The sequence below is a fragment of the Thunnus thynnus genome, chromosome 4 (genome assembly GCF_963924715.1).
Source record: "Thunnus thynnus chromosome 4, fThuThy2.1, whole genome shotgun sequence".
NCBI lineage: Eukaryota > Metazoa > Chordata > Actinopteri > Scombriformes > Scombridae > Thunnus > Thunnus thynnus.
In genome coordinates this window covers 14,128,469-14,147,185 of record NC_089520.1, presented here as the reverse complement: position 1 = coordinate 14,147,185, position 18,717 = coordinate 14,128,469, and positions in this window count along the sequence as shown.

Here is an 18,717-nt window from a genome sequence, read left to right as displayed (position 1 = left end):
GCAATGAAAAAAACTATTTACAGTGTGAAAAATTAGATTCAAGCATGTTTTCCCTTCAGAGTTTAAAGGTTCCTCTCAAAATTAAATCTTTTTTTTTCCTGAAAATGTTCTTTACTGAGAAGCTGTTTAATTTTTTAAATGAATAAACGCTTCATTACCAACACTCATTAATGTATTAATGTAATGTACATATGATTACTTTCAGTTCAGTTGCTTTTGCCTTTTACTTTCAATATCTGCCAGACATTCCAGTTTCAGGAGTTTATGTAATTATAAACCTTGTTTGGAGCATTCAAGTTGGACTGAAACTATCAACCCTCACAGCTTCAAGATTTGTAAAATTATGCTAGTCTCCTTATTTTAAATTTAACTACAAATGTGAACCTCATGGTGGCGCTAGAGGAAATGTCAGGGGGTCACCAAAGTCAGTATGATTCATCCTCTGAGGATTATGAATGTATGTACAAAATGTAATGGCAATCCATCTAATAATGGTTGAGATATTATACTCTGTGAGTCAGTGGTGGACTGACATTGTCATCCTTGTTTTATTAGTCACACAGCTAACGTAGCTGATAAAACAGGTGAGGTGCAGAAAACACACACACAAAAAAAGTGTGAAACATCTTCAACACAACAAAATAAATGTGACATAGCAGAAAATAACTGAATTTCATGACAAATTAAACTGACAATAGAAAAATGAAACAAAGAGGATTTATTTTTCTTTTGTTTCTTTTTTTTCTCTCCTCATAATCAGACTGAGGAAATCCGTTTAAATGAAATCCGTCCCTGGACTCTTGTGTCTCTGCCATGTTTTAGAGGCTGGGAGGAAGAGGAGGTTATTCGGCCAATTGGCTTCTCATCACAGAGCTCCTTCTTCACCACCACTCACGTGCAGAGAGAGAGAGAGAGACACACACACACACACACACACACACATACATAATAAAGACAAAACTGCCTCGGTGTCCCCATGTGGCTCTCTACTACACAACCAGAGATGACTGAACTGAATACTGAGCTGCTTATTGGAGCATGATTACACACCACAGGACCCACAGCTAAATATCACCCAGATGAGCAGCCATTTCCCCACAACAATAGCTAATTGAACACAGTACCCTGCTTTTCAAAGGCTGTGCTGAGGCCTTTTGAAATGGTGCAGGTTGATATTTCTTTCAAAAGAGACTCTCAAGACCTGAGTATCCACAGCTGCTGTCCGCGTTAAATGTCCTAAGTGGCCTTAACTTCCTGCAGTGTAACAAAGACGGGATAAAATGCTGCTGAGTCGTCACTTTGCAGGCCTGCAGATTTTGATAGATGAACTTGCAGAGTCAAATCACAAGGAGGATACACAATATTACAAAGAACTTACACAGTTAAACAGTTTCACAGAGAGGAAGCAAGTGATTCATCCTGGTTTATTGCCATAAACACAGTCATAAGCACATCATGGGTGGTGCTGAGCTGAAAATGTGCCCAGAATTTCTGTTTGGTAACCATTTGTTTCCGACAGCATCATTATTGGAACTTGTGAATGAATGTACAGGCCATTGCCTCCCAAAGACCACAACTACAGACGAGCAAACTGTGAGTGAATAAACAAATATAGTACATGAGCAGTTTTACTTTGAATGTATCTATATATATATATACCATATGTTTTTAAAATGTGGTTTGAAAGGCATTCTTTTTTTTAGCCACACAGCGACATGGCTCCAGGAATGGCAATGTTGGTTGATTGGTCCACCACTTTGGTCCAGACTGAAATATCTCAACAACTATTAGATGTGTTGCCATGGAATTTGGTATAGATATTCATGGTCTCCAGTGGATGAATCCTCCAATCTTTAGCGCCACCATGAGGTTGATATTTTTGTCTTTTATTGAAATGTCTTGACAGCCATTAATTGGATTCATGGCCATGAAATTTGATACAAACATTCATTTTTCTCATTGGATGAATTGTTTTAACTTTGTACCCAGCACCATCATCAGGTCAAAATCATTACTTGTCCAATACAGGTTTATGACCCAGTACCTGCAGGACATTCCCGTTAGCTCAGCTGTACTTTGTGTTAAGTGCTAATAAGCATACATGTTAGCATTGTCATTGTGAGCATGTTAGCATGCTGACATTAGCACTTAGCTCAGAGCAGTGGTTTGCCTGAGTAAAGCCTCACAGAGTTGCTAGAATGGCTGTACACCCTTAAACTGTGTCTCAACACTATATCCTAACTCTCAGCAGGGTTTAAGTATGTAGAAAATTCACATTGGAGCAGTGATAAAAAGTATACTGTAAGCTTTATATAAGCTTTTATTATAGATTATAGATTGGACTGTTGATGCAATCCAATGCTATATCTTTGTTTAATTGGCAGTGCCATTCAGTTTGATTTGGTATTGTATCATTTCCTGTCAGTATAAAATGGTTAAGTATGTATAAAATATATAAAAAATACTATATGGTGCATACTATACACAGTTAGTATTTAACATAAAATTGAGACACATGGTTAGTCTCGATTCGACCTCTACTGGTGACCTGGGACACAGCCGACAATGTCTTGTAACTGGCACAAATATATATGCCTTAGTAATAAACACAAAAACACAAAAAAACCCCACAAGTAATACAATCCAACAATAACAAAATATAAATTTTCTATAGATACATCTTGAATAAGTGAGCCAGAAACTTTCATCAATTCACTGAGAACATTAGGAGTCATTTGTAGATAGCACTTGCAAATTTTATTATTGTAAGTTAACAAAACTTGAAATACTTTTGATTTTGCAGAGAAAAAGGCTTGTATTTGGGCCAAAATGGTATTTCATTTCTTGGAACATGGAAATACTGAGATCTGATCTGGGCCATTTCTTAAAAAAGAGCAGGCCGGAAATGAGTTTATGAAAGCTGGAAATCTTAACACCTGGCAGAGAAATCACTGGTCCATGAACAGAACCTGAAACCTCTGCAAACATACTAAGGACATTTCTTACTATAGCAGTGTAGAAACTATGTGCCCCTTTAATATGCAGATCTAAGTAGAATTTCAACCAAAATAGAAAGTAAATAGCTTTCAATATCAAGACCATTAGTAGAATCAACTCCTCTCTGATTCAGTTCAAAATTTTAAGCCTCACAGTGGAAGCACTTGTTGCAAGGCTGTTGCACAGGATTGCGTAATGTTTGTGCTGCTGTTATTGTGTCCCGCTGTCGTACTGTAGATCTCAGCTACTAATGGAAGTCCTGCTTTGATATCAGTGCTCAGCATGTCATCTTAATATTTGGACACATCACATCAAGGAACAGCAAATCTGCTTCCATGGAGTTAACGTGCAAACATCAGGCCCCCTCTCTGACTGTGCAGCAACTCTGAAGATTCCTGCTGTGTAGTGTACGTGTGTGTGTGTGTGTGTGTGTGCACGTGTGCGCGTGTGTGAGACAGAGAAGCAGTGAGGTGCTAAGCATTGAAAAAAAAAAACAGCTTTGCGTGTGCATGTGTGTGTTTCTCTGTGAAAAGCCACAAATGCTTGCAGTGTGCGCTCATGCATACTGATGAATGTTTTGTTTATGTTTGTCTGTATTAGGTTTAATTTGTATAAACCATAGACTGGATGTATATAAAGATGGACGTAGCGAGGTGTGACGTCACCCACTTGTTTACATTGGAGCCGGTTTGAAACTCAGAGCCGCTGCTTATGGTCAGCGCCATCTTTTCTGTTTGGAGCCAGGACCTTCCATGTAAGGAGTGCAGGTGTTGCCTTTCACACTCTGGAAAAATGCCCTACTGCCTCATACCGAAGCCAACGTTAGCTTACTGGGAACACTGAGCGCTGGACACTTGGGCTAGCTACTTTAGCTAAATTGTGCTAACAGAGTATGCATCTTAATCGCGTACCATTAAACATTAAAGCCAAAATATTGTGATAATAGTCTGGCTCAGTGCGAGCAGGTAAGCCAACTGTCAAATACAGTTGTCAATCAACGCCCACATGGCAGACAGAGCAATAATTTCCAAGATGACCACCAGCACACTTATTAGAGTGCCTGGATTTACTGATTGAGGCCATAATGACTTAGTGTTTCTAGGCAGAAGTTGACGCTTTTTGAACAGGAGCCAATTGGAGCTGGGGATTTTTTGGTGCCAGCATCTAGTGGCCATCATTGGCATTGAGCTTTAAGGTACTTCCGCACTGACTTCAGCCTCAAACTGTGGTAGTTGCTGCTTGGGATAAACTGATAACATGTAGGGCACATTGGAATATGCTGTATAAAGCCTGACTCTAGTGAATGGCTCTTTCAACTTGCATAGTTTTTTGGCCATTAGGGGGCAGTAGAAACAAGCTGTAAATACAACACCAATATATTTTCATCCTTTAAGCTGATATTGCAAATCTGTTAGCAAACAGTTGCCTATTTATAAATCCAGCAGATACAGAGCAACATTAGCTGGTTGTAACGGTGGTTCAACATAAGTCCAATATTCACACCTCTTTTAGCTCTGTTTTGGTTTCCACCAACCTTTGAGAGAAATATCTGTCTATGTTCATATGTTCATAAGCTAGTTGCTAACTTTTTCTGTCTGCCATTTGGTGTTGGGTAGGTAGGTTTTTATAGTTTTTTTCTTTTTTTGCTGAAAACAGCTTTGTGATCCAGCCAAAAATGACGCTATGGAAGAGGGAAGAAAACTGTAAAGTTGACGGCTGGAAAACAAAGCAAAGAGCCGCTTTCAGTAGAGCTGAGAGGAACTGTACGTAGGGTCAGAGGATAATTCTCTGTGGGTTCACCTTACATATTACACATAGTCATTTAATCAATTGTTATTATAAAAATATTGATTATTGAAATCTTAAATCCAAATAGATGACACTGAGGAATCTGTTTAAAGTTTAAATCTTTATTTTTTTTACTCTCAACAAAATGTTGACTTCATATTGTTCCTTTTTTAAGAAAAGTTGCAAATACTGGATAGCATACTGATAGATAGATAGATAGATAGATAAATAGATAGATAGATAGATGTGTGCGTTCAGGTGAGCTTGCTATTCTTCCTGGGTGTCTTGAAGGTCGATAGTGGCTGGTTTGAGCCTCCAGGGCTTCCTGTCAATCTGTCTACTCCTATCACGTCTTTATCTTTATAATGATGAGATACGGGCACTGCACGAGCTGAGGTACTCTAATGAATTCACTCATTCTGGCAGGTAGACACTGATGTTTGTATGTACACACAGACACACACACACACACACACACACACACACACATACATACCTGTATGCATATACACAAGCAGTTGCGTGTGGCATTTTTGCTTTGTCCTGTCTCAGTGGCCTCTTGTATTGATGCTCTGAGCGGGATGTCTGTGACATTTAATTTTTGAAAAGCTTTAATTGGCTGAGCACGGAGAGTCGTTCTCGACCTTGGGGACATGAAGCCTATCTGTCGTAGATATTTTCCCGCTTTGGATCTTGCATCTAGAAAACCTCTTTTGACCTTTGGAGCTTTTTCCCATATGCCACTGTCTTCTTCAGAGATCAAGCTCCATTTGCCGAAGAAGGCTATGGAATACTGTCAAAAGCTGTTTGACAGCTGAAATGTTTACATGGAGCACAGAGAAAACTGCATATCGCAGTTTACATGATCCTAATATTATCCATGTTTTCTTCCATACACAGCATATTGTGATTTTCTGTCATTTATACACTGTTATAATGTCGGATGTCTATGTTAAACATAATTAAAGTTCCAAAACTTGATGTAAATCTATGTAAAAATGCCGCCTTCAAGTCAAAAGCCCGCAGTGTTACCTCTGCTTCTCCATTAAATTGATGTCAAATTGTTTGTGCATCCCCCAAGTTTTATATTTTGAGTAAAGAATGGCAAAATGAAGCGAAATCAGACTACTATTGTTTGTTTACATAGCCCCTGGAGCCTCTGGAGCTGGTGGTGCTGGCGGAAGTCTGCAGAGGGCCAACCAGTCAGAACAGAGTGGGCTCATCGGGAGGGGGGGCCTTAAAGAGACAGGATCTAAAACGGCCTGTTTCAGACAGAGGCTGAACTGAGGGGATGTGTAAAGAGCCAGTATAAGAGTTTTTTGAACTGTAAATCATGCAAAGATATTCTAGTAGAGCCCCAGAATAAAAAATGTAGACCTGGATATAGACCTTGTTTTCTAGCTACCTGGATGTAGCTTCTCCATTTAATCTTTGGTAACTGAAGATGAGCGCAACGAATAAATGTTTACTCTGCATTACATTGGTGTCAGATGTCTTCTGTTTTTTTTCACATGTTGACCATCACAATGCCTTTTATCAACATATTTTTTGTTATTCTGACTAAATATTACATACACTCAACTGTGAACATGGCAGACAGCTTGCATATCCACGTTTCTTATCATTGAGATATGACATTTGCATGTGCAAAACAAGACTGGAGCAGTCCAAAAACATCTTTCTTTTAGAGGCATTTAAAAAAATATTAATGTACCATCAAACCTAAACAGCCCATTCATGTCTTCGATCTTGTTCTGGGGTGAACTTTCTGACTTTAAAAAACACTTTCAAGACAAAACAAATTACATTTCAGTCTGTGCAACCACAAGCACATTTTCCCATAAGCTTAATTCTCTTAATAATATAAAATCAACACACAAACTCTGCTGCTCGTCCGCAGACAGTGAGTGTTTGTGGGATTTGTTTACAATGTGAACATATCCAAGGTGATTTTAGGAATGGGACGGGGACATTTTCTGGTTCATACAGTTACTTGTAAGCAAAGCTCATTTGGACTTTACAGCACAAAGCAGCTCTGGATCTGCTGGAGGAAATCCTTGATTAGTGCCTGTGAGCCTGTTGTTCATGCTCACAAATGCAAATTGACTATGGTGGCCATGAAAGAAGACACTTGATTTCTTTCCTTTTTTGGGGCTTTAGTGGCCCAGATAAGCATATGAATGCCTTCTTTGCCTTTCAGTGTGCACGTGTGTCTCTGCTGAAGATGCACTGATGTTTAAAACTGTGTCATCTGGTAAAATCATCAGAGCACAGCAAAATGCCGCCGGGACAATCATCACCACCGACAGTTTAATCTCGCTGCTTAAACCTTTGAGAGAGAGAGAGAGAGCAATACACCATCACTTCCTCTTAAAAAAAAATGAAGCCTTCGCCTGAATTACCACCTTCTTTTGGTATTTGCCTCGTTAAAGATGAATACAAGTGAACATGAAAGTGGTTTGGATGAAAAACAAAGAGGTACACAGACCTCGTCATTTTCTCTGGGCCTCTGGGCTTTGAGTTTATGGCCTTGGTTCCTGTTTTGTAAATAAACACCAAACAGCCGCTGCTCTGCTTTCACTTCACCAAAGGGAATATTTCAGCATGTGTGTTTAACGGATGTGAATCTGTACTTGTACATCTGCATGTGAGTAAGTTTGGGATTTTTGGTTGGTCTAATTAATGTCGTAGTTGACATATGTGTCTGTTAGTGTGTTAGTGTGCATGTAAGCATCTTGTGCCTGTTTTGTGTGTGTGTGTGTGTGTGTGTGTGTGTGTGTGTGTGTGTGTGTGTGTGTGGCTTCCTTTGAGCAATATGGAAGTCATTTTGCAGACAGGCACCAAAATACATTCAGTATATCCTGTCTTTCCTTTCAAACTTGTCAGTTTGAATCATTGTGTACCTTCTTTTTAAAATAACATATGTTAACAGCACCACTTATATTTGTCAGTGTTTTACTATGAAAGTCAAACTGAAATTTGAATTCTCCTCACTTTTTGTGAATGGAAATATAAACTATAATAGCACTGCAACTATTTTGCAATTTTTTTCCATTTTTCAGAAGGGGATAACACCGTTTTTGGACATATTTGTAGAAACAGTGTCTAAACTTCAGGCGGCTGGATGGGTGTTTCCCACAGCAGCAGTTGATTGACATCGGAGGAGGAATGTTGCTTTCAACTTCTTTGGTGCACCACTGACGGGAGAATCGGGACGGGAGAGCGCTGTATATCCTAAAAATGTTAATACAAGACATTTTCCCCCTCTTTATCAACAAGCACAAGTTTGTATTCCACCTGAAACGTGGAAGCTAGTTAGCCTGGCTAGTTTCCACTAGCCCTCAGTACGCCAAATAGATATAGAGTTGAGTGGTGTGAATGTGAGAACCGCTGGCTCTTTAAGTGTTTTTTCAGTTTCATGCTGACTCAAGCTGAGCTCCACTTATGAGTCATGTAATGTTGTCTATGGGAAAAATTAATAAGATTTTTACTTCACAATTAGCAACTCTTTTGCACCAATCAAATGATTAGCACTACCAGGACATTTTCAGTCTGTACTGAAAGGTCGCACCTTAAGAACACTAATGTAGGGAAGAAGGGGAAGAAATAACACTCACATTGTTTCTTTTTGGTTATAACAAATTTGAAAACAGACATATACAACTAAAACCAACTAAAAGGATATACTGTATATAATAATTTCTCAGCAAGAATTACCATAATTTCAGTTTGACTTTAACATATTATTATTTACATATACTGTGTGCTGTTACTGACAAATTGTTGTTGAACTGAAAATGACAAAATTACTTTTCTGCAAGTCTATGCACAACAGGGAGCACTCAGAGTGAGGAACAATGTGTGTCTGTCTGTCGTTCATTTACAATGTTACAGCTCAGCTACAGCTGTGAGGAAGAAGACAGGCTCCATTTAATTCAGACATAGAGAGGAGGAGGAGGAGGTTTAGAAGGGGGGAAGGGATGGAGAAGCCACGGGGTTTTTTACACGCTGTCACATGTCCTCTCTGCACCTTGCGCTGCCATCGCCTCTCCTCCGGTGTTACTGGAGACATGATGAGCACTGAGAGCTCCCCATCTGCCACGGCATCTAAATATAAAGCGCTAATGGTATCAGACAGCCTTATTAATGATGAATCAGGTATTGAAAACAAAAAAAGCATAATCAGTCATAGATTAGGATGGCACTCAGATGTTGTTTGTATGTTAGATATATCAGGTTGACTGTGGTGAGTACTCAGATCCTTTACAAGTAAAAGTGCTGTGTACAAAATTTCACTCGAGTAAAAATTCAGAAATATTATCAGTAAAATATTGTTTTATTATTACTGATGCTTTAACATGTAAGCAGCATTTAAATGTTGCAACTGGTCAGGATCAAACTAATTTTTAGGGTGGTAACTAACTATTATTGTCATTATTTTCTCAATTAGTCATTTGGTCTATAAAATTATAAAAAATGCTCATCATTATGTCTCATTGCTCAAGGTGATGTGATCAAATTAACTAACAAAAAACCTGAAGATATTCTATTTATTGTTATATAAAGCAGAAAAAAGCACCAAATCTTCACATTTGAGAAGTCATCAAATCAAATCATCAAAAATTTGGCATTTTTTCCAGAAAAATGACTTAGATAATTAATGCTTTATTGCTTTATTTACTGCTTTATTTTGGGATAATTCTATATGTATATCATATTGTATAAGATGGCCATGTTTTGTGTGTAAAATCTTATTCTACAAAGTGACCAGTAACTATTATGTAGCTGTTAAAGATAGATTTAATCCACATAATAATAGATTTAATCCACAGACAAAGGCAGTGGATTAAAAACAACAATATTTGCATCTAATGTAGCCTTAAGTACAGTACTGGAGTAAATGAACTTGGATACTTTCCACCACTGGGGGTTTACAAAGGAATGGGACCTTTATGAAAGCAACTGAATGTGTTTACCATTTTCAAGAATACAGTATAAATATGAATACACCCCAGTGTTGACTCCAGGGGACAGACGGAGAGATGATTTGACCCAGGGAGACCCACGAGAGCCCGACATCAGCGACACTGTGACGCTCTGTCTGCTGAAAACAAGCTGAACTGTGTTTTCATGTGGCCCTGAGGAACAACTGGTTAATAAAACCAGTAGGATAGTCTGTAACACTACGAGCCCCCTGGGGACGAGCTGGCTCCACTGACACACACACACACACACACACACACACACACACACACACACACATATACCCATACAGACAGATGGACACAGGCATGCAGTGCACAAACATGAACACACACAGTACATGCACGTTTCTAAGAACACACAGCCATAGGCGTGCAGGCAAGTAAGTGGGTAAAGCTCAGCCCCCCTCTCTGTCTTTCACACACACACACACACACACACACACACACACACACACACACACACACACACACACACACACACACACACACATGCAGCAGCTGGGAGCAGCTCAGGCCAGGTGATGCTTAAATATATCTATTTTAGGACACAAAGGGATGCAGATAAAACCTGCTGAAGGTGATGTATAGAAAAAAACAACACTCTGGATGCATTTTAACTTAGAAATCTAAGTGTTTGACTTTTCTAAGACTTCCTCGTGCTCCTGAGAAATAAAAATGTAGAATTTTGGTAGTCTCATCATGCCATTTACAGTTTCTCATGAATATTTGTGCAGCACAAATTGCTCCTAGTGATGAGGAATCCATATAAATTTGAAATATAATGTAATGCATTTATGCTGTATTGGCGTTTGATCAATGTTTGATCAAGTACAGCCATTACAGTGATTTATGTGTTTGACCTCTGACATTCAGACAGTGAAACAGCCAAACAGAACTGTGTGAAAAGTCTAGTCAATATATTACCAGTACTAAAGGCTCATTGGTGCAAGACTCGTGATCAATAAATGGACTGGTGGCTCCCCCACAAACAAAACAATCTATAAGCAGAGTCAAATGAGCTTTATATAGTGGGGGCACAGTTGGTGAAAAACTGCAATGACACAGAAATCAAATGAAACCATAGTGAAAAAATTAAGGTCAGTATCAAACATGCACCAATGGGAGCTGCCCAGCAGCACCATAGTGCTCTACTGTTGTGTGACTTGCTCAAAGGACTCACAGAGGTAGTCACTGTGGGAGAGTATTACTCATTCATACACTCCCCCTGTTTTTGCCAGTTGGTATATAAATCTGAAATGGCGTATTTTCCGTCACAAGCCCACTTTTTCAAACCTTTAGGCTCCTGTTGCCCTATTTACACAAGAAATGAGTCAGGAAATCTGTGCTCTTGCTTGTAGCCGAATTGAATTAATTATGTGAAATGTAAAGTGCTGTGTGTGTAGTTGCCACCAGCATGGATCCATGTGACAGCAAGCTCCATACTCAGTGCCAAAAATAACTGAAGACTAGATCATTATCAATTCAGCTGTAGAAATTCCACTTTTTAGCCATGCTAACAGCGTCGCTCTAAGGATGTTCTGTGGGTCAGTCGGTCCACCACTTTGGTCCAGAGTGAAATATCTCAACAACTATCAGATGGATTGCCATGAAATTGTGAACAGACATCTATGACTCCCAGAGGATGAATCCCTCTGAATTTGGTGATTCCCTGACTTTTCTTCTAGCTACACCATGAATTTGACATTTGTGGTTTTGAGTGCAATGTCCTGACAACTATTGGGTGGATTTTGATGAAATTTGGAAACACACACATTCATGTCCCCTTTAGGATGAATTGTAATACTGTGGGTTTGGTGATCCCTTAAAGTCTCCCTCCACTCAAAAATATGTTTTTCTTCTTGCTACTTCAGTTGGATGTCTGAGCTTCACTGTGCACAATGATGTACTGTATGTGCAGAGTTTGACACTGGAAGGCTGTTTTCACATTCATCTGCTGATAGAAGAAAGTTTGTCTGCACTCACCTTCAATCTGAGTTTAAAGCGTGTACCTGCAAGCATCATTTGTAACATCACAAATAGTTTGGAACCAATCCTGGTCCTGTATGCAGTTTACACAGGTGTGATGTGGAATCTTGAAACGTCTAGTGCACATACATTGAAAACTGATTTTCAGTGAAGTAGGAGACATCTTATATCCAGCAGTTGAACTATTGAAATTTACAATATTTTGTATATTCATAGGTTTTTAAATTTTTTTATTGCAGTAGAAGAAGTAGATGTCAAGAATTTTAATGAGGGAACTGTACTTTTGTGGAAAAAACCATATTATACACTAATTATTATGCAAACTATTATTTAGCATGCTGATGTTAGCATTTAACTCAAAGCACTGCTATGTCTAAATACAGTCTCACAGAGCTGCTAGCTTGGCTGTAGACTTACTGCACTGATATTCCCTACTGAGAGTGGATTAACTATGTAAAAGAAATGGTTCCAGGCATGTAGGATAAAATCTACCTATATTAAGTTTAAAAGTGAAATATTTGTTGATGTCTTTGTCTTTATATGTCTTGTGGGATTGTATTGTGCAAAACATTGCCAAAAAACACTCTCAGCTATAAGAGAGCTACAGCAAAGATGACAATGAAAAAAATGAAAAAGACATCTAGTGTTCAGCCCACTGCTTCACCCACATTATGGAGTTGTTTTGAAAATCCCCTCACTATTACACAGTGTTGGACTCCCTCAGTGTCCAGCTACTACAACAGTGACAGAAATGTAAACATTTCTGGCTCCAAGATGAGAGATTCACCCATCTGGGGACCACCGCATGCATTCCAGCAGCAGCGATGACACAGAAAAGGAAGTCGTGACACAGAAAAAAAGCCGGCAGAGATCGTAGCCTAATGGGTTAGTGTTCCAGTAGTGTGCCTTTCTGCACCAGGAGATGATGTGATGTAAGGCTACACAACAGCGGCTTTCAGCCAGCAGTGTAATTGTGCCCTGGTTTGCCTTCATATCGCTCATGCGTTGACAGAGACTCCTTGCATATTCATGTGCTGAGGGAAAAGGATTTTGTTGCTCTGAGAAACTAGTAAAAGTCAGTCGTTAAATATTTAATGGTCGCGGATGTGCTGAACTTTTGGGGATGAAGGGTGATGAGATGAAGGGATGGACAAAGGGCAAGATGGAGGAAGCTGGGGAAGAAACATAGTGAGTCATGTCTCCAGGGGACTTTTTAAAAAGATTGGAGACACAAATGGCACACATGACACATGTATCTTTCCCTGAGCAGCTCAACACCACCACTAATACATACACAAAGATATGCATGGGCAAATAAATGTAAATCTAAATTTGACAAGCGTCAGTGTAATTTTTAATTTAAAAACCTGAATGACAAACTGGATCTGTAGATTGGGGAAGTTGAAATGACAAACTTGCCAAGTTGGCTGAGATGAGACTGTGAAATGTGGTTATCAGTAGGGATTTCTCTCTGTCCATAGGCTGTGATGTACAGTACTGACATTTATAAGAAAAACACAATATCTACTGCTGCAAGTACGTCCTGAAGGATCATGCTCTTATGTCATGCTACATGATTTCTGGGTAATTAAGTCCATCAAACATTTAAAAAGTTCAATGTTATATCTACAACTCGGGGCAGCCAAAGTGCAAAGTTTCCAGGAGCTACTTTTATGGAATTTTTCTTATCCAAGTCGTAGGCCTGAGGATAAAAGGAGATGTATATTGTACAGATTGTAAAGCACTGAATAAAATTGGTATTAATTATAAATAAATAACAATATAAGAAACTTTTCCATCACTTGTCACTGAAGGGCATTGAGTGTATGAGTTGGTATTAGTCAGGGGATGGATACTGACGAATGATACAGTATGTTCTTATGTATTTATATACATATAATGAGTCAAATCAATTAAAAACACAGTTTTCATAAGATGAATTATAATTTTAAGCATTTAAGCTGGAGCTTTTATCGACATTCATTGAGCTGCACCGATGTTTTTGGTGTACGACAGGACGTACTGTATGGACACGCATATTGTGGCAACAACAGGATAGTCTCAAGAAAACATTTCTGAAGTAAATATTAATTCAAAATCATGATCAAAAGTCAGTTTGATATACAGTACATGGATACACAAAGATCTGCTTGTATTCTGAATTACCACAGTTCAGTACGATGAACTACAAGAAGCCATCATTGAGGTGTAAAATTCTGCAAACACAGAGATATTTTTCTATTTGCAAGGCTTCAACTTCAATAGCGGTTTATTATTTCATCATTTGTTATCTTGGATTGACTTTCTGACAGAGCAGCACTTAACTTTACCAATCAACCTTCAGAATGTTAGACTTTTCCATGACTGAAGCCCCAAAAACCTCCCAAATCACTGAATGAGAGAAATCTCAGATCTGGATCAAAACCACAATCTAACCACATCATCAGTTGTTGGATTGTATGTTTTGTGTTTGTGTTTTTTCTTTTGTTTTGTATTTTTATCAGCTTATTGGAGGAAATATATGACAGCTGTTGTGTTGAATTTGCAACACTACAGTTCGACAACAGTTTCCTTAAAAGGCTGTTACTCTAGACAGGGTTTTTGTCTGTATGGAAGTCTTTGAAACAACATTTTGACCACATGATACTGAAGCACAACTCTGCTCAAAACAGAATTAGAGTCTCTGTGTACAGATGTAGCTCCTCTCAGCTGGGCGGGTCACCATGACTATACAGTGGTATTTTGAGAGGGTCTTCACCAGCTGCATCTGTCTCTTACTTTAGTCTCAACCTCACCACACTGGGTTTGTTCTGGATCAAATCGAAGTACCCTCTAATCGCCAGGCCGCAGCAGCTGCACGGGCTGTGCCGTGCCGAGCTGCTCCGTGGGGGTGAAAGCTGAAACCTACGTCTTTAATTTGGGATACATGTGGGGGAGTTAATCACAGAGCGGAGAGAAGTTGGGGTAAACTGTGGGCCATTCGTTACCCTGCTCTCTGTATGTGCGCACACACAAACCCACACATATTTGCGTGCATCCAGATACAGCACAGATATCTTAGATTTTGCACACATCAGTAGGTGCTAATGAATGTGGAAAAGCACGCATGCATACTTGCAGACACGCATTTTAAATGTTTTATTTAGACTTATTAATTTCATTGGTGTACATGAGATTTAGAATAGGTTATGGTTTTATACAAACACACACACACACACACACACACACACACACACACACACATATATACACACACACACACATAACATACTGCCCTCCACTTCTCATCAGGCTTCCCCAGTACTGCTGCTCCTCCTCAGGGCCAGTGGTGAATGTCTCATCTCATCCCATCACCCTCCCCCCTCTTCCTCCTCCTCTCCCTCGTCATATTCCAGCTAAAATAAAGGGCAGGGATGCTTCTCTCCCTCTTCTCCCACTCCTCTTTCACCTTTGCTTCTGCTGCTTACACTCTTCGCTCAAAAGACGACTACAGTAGGTTGGAAGAGATGGCCACAAAACCCGCTGTGGCACATAAATGGAGTGTAATTTTAAGAGAGAGTCATGTCTAAAGTTCATGTCATTATTGCAAATTATTCCTCAACCTCTTAAGTGATGCAACACAGAGGTTGTGTAAGCAATATGTCTATCATTCCCGGACTGTGCACAGAGTGAGTGTTAGAGTATAATGACGACCTGGAAATAACACAGCAGGGATACATTTAACAATCACACACAAACGCTGGGTTAGACTGAAGCTTTTTACTGCATTTACTTACTACATTTCGTCATTTGCTGATTAATGTTGGTAAAATGTGTCCTGAGCGGGGCCACAGATACCATGGAGGACACTGAGTTCATGTCCTCAATATTTTTGCTTTGAATTTAACAAATCTATTTTTAATGTTATATTTTATGCCTCTTCTGGATTTGTGATTCCCAATTCCCAGATTGTTTTAAACTGTAACCATATTCAGTTGTCTATATTGCCATCTTTTATATTGTATGTATTACCTCTATTGTATATAATATAGCCAGATTTAAACTACTGTATTTACTAGTCACTTGTTTTTTCCATTCTGTAGTTACATTGTTGACATATCAGATCTGCCTTCATTGGTACTGTACATTTTTTATATTGTTTTTGTTTATTTGGTATCAACACAGTTATATCTCTTCCTGCTGTCAATACTTCTCATTAGTTTATTGTTCATTTTGTACATTTGTTTTTCTTTATATGTATACATTTATATGTATACATATATATTTCACTCCTGTTTTTCAAGATCAGCAAAATTCCCCTCATCGTCCTCTTCTCCTCTTTTTCTGTCGTTCTAAACAATTTTAAAAAAGATTTTTGACATTTCAAATCTTTTAGGCTCTGTAGGGTAAGTGGAGATAGAGGGAGACATGAAAACACTGGTTTCAGTTGGATTCAGACCCTTGACAAGATACGATGGCTCCATATGAAGCCTCTGAGTCAATCAAACTCTGAGTGAAAAAAGCTTACTAGACTTATGGCTTATTTATAGCACCTCCCCTGAGAGACAACATGAGAAACTTTCAATTTTAGTTTGACTAATGTACATTCATCACCATTTGCAGACAAAAGCCTCGGCTTCAACATTAAGCTTCTTGCGAATATAAAGACATTTTTATCAAACTTTCCACTAAGCAGTTTCCACTAAGCCGTTCTAATTTAGTACATCATCATTTGCATAAAAGTACTTGGATGTAACACGGCTTGACACGGCAACGCTTGCACTTCACTGTGCAGCAGAGAGTTGATACTTTAAGCATAATTTTGTATTCAGTATCCGGCGTGTAGGAATAGATGTGCTCAGAGTTAGAAGCAGGCTACCTGTGACATTTCAGCTGTGACTATCAGTATTCATCAGACTGCAGCCGAGACATTTTGTGTGTGTTGTTTTGACTTGAGGCGACTCGATGAAGAACAGAGGAGATGGTGAAGGAAAGATGGAAAAGAGTAGTAGACAGGAGTGAGTAAATGTAGGGGGAAATTGAAGGCCAAGAAAAGGAGAAGATGTGTAGGACAGGATGTAAGAGAAAGTGGTAAAGAAATGGAGTAAAGGGATAAGTTGTAGGTGGGTCCGCTGCAGGGCTTAAGAGCGGGGAAAGGTGAGTAAAAAAAAAGCTAAAGAAGAGGAGAATATTTTGTCTCAGGGTGCTTTTAAAATTGGGCCACCCGTTCATTATTCAGCCAGGTAAGACTTGAAACTTTAAAACTCTGATTCACTCTTCCACTTCTATGAATAATTAACCCTGCATTTGGCCCTGGACTAGAGGCCATAAAGAGTGAACCTGATTTAAAAGGTCAGGATTTGGGTCACTGTCTATGATCTTACAGAGAGGGAATCAAACTGCTGAGTCACATCGATGGTAAGATATAGAGTCTGAGGAGACCACAGCTCAGTAAGATTACAGTATGCCCTCTTTGAAGGGTAAGTTCTCAACTTTTAAGTCTGTCCTAAAACAATAGTCAGATGCCCAAATGAACACTGACACATGTTTTTCTTGCTGTAATCATTCCTCCAGATCAGAGATACCTTCATAATGCAGTTTCAATGTAATGGATGGGGGACAAAATCTACAGCCCTTCTTCTGTGCAAAAACGTATTTAAGCGTTCATTTGAAGCTAACATGAAGCTTCAGCTGCACGAGTTTTTAAAATCAAGTCAATTTACTGTCAATTACAGTCTTTTTAGTGCCAAATTCCCTCTTTTTATTATGATTCTTCCACTGCAGCTGAACAGGAAAACACTGTTCGTCACGACACAAAGAGGGATTTTTTGAGGAGAGCCGGTGAAGCAGAACCAATGTTCCAGCATGCATGATGAGGAAGACTTTGGATTTTTTGGGCCACACATCCCGGGGAGTAGAATGTGGTTGTGATAGCAGACAGAATTGGGGCCATGATTTGTGAGTGCTTCCCTCGAGGCCACATGCTGGGTTAAGAGAAAGCAAAGCGGCGAGGAGATAATGTTACATCTACTGGCAGCGTTGAGTGCCAATGCAGCACTGTGGAAAGTATTATGATGTTCAGGAGCAACGTAACAGTGTGGAGGTCATGGAAGTGAACGGACATATCTACTGTCCTTCACATCCTGTCATGACCAACAACCATATTTTAGGTACCATAACCGCAATGTTTTTCCAACTAGTCCAGTGATGTAATTATTGTTTAATCATGCAGTAGATGCCGTACGTGGAGATTGCAAAAATGAACCATTTCAATATGATCGTTCAAGTTCAGTATGAACATTTTGCACATGAACATTATAGCTGATCTTGATAAAGAATGTTATCTGAGCAGCATGGTGTATGTCTCCCTCAACATGGATTTTGCTAATTGTAAAATATTTGCATGTAAACATAGCCAAGCCATGGGAGATACGGTTGGCTTTATGCTTGGTAGAGAAGAAAGATTAAGGACTGTAGAAAAGGGGAAAATATGATTGAGGTTCTCACTTTCATTGCAAAGTGCAGTTGAGAGCTGAAGATATTTATAAGATGGGAAGAACAGAAGAGAAGTAGGTTCCCACCTTGTGGAAGGACAGGTGAAAGCAGAGCTGAGGAGAGGAGAAGCCACAGTCCTGTAGGCCTGCTGATCACTGAGGGCTTCTACTGTAAAAAAAAAGTGCTTGTGCACTGAAATGTAAGAAGTTAAGGGAGAAATTATTGTATTGTTTATTGACTTGCAGTGAAATTGTATTGGTATGACAAGTATTAAAGTTTTTTAAAAAAAAGAATAATTCTCTTCTAGCACTATTTCTGATTGTACTTGTACCTGGTCAGCTACTTGAGAATTTGTAGCTCTGTACTGCTTCTATTGATTCATTGTCCTCTAATGCTTGATTGTCTTACCTTGCTTGTAAGTCGCTTTGGATAAAAGCGTCTGCCAAATGACTAAATGTAAATGTAATGAAAAATGTCTTCCAAATTA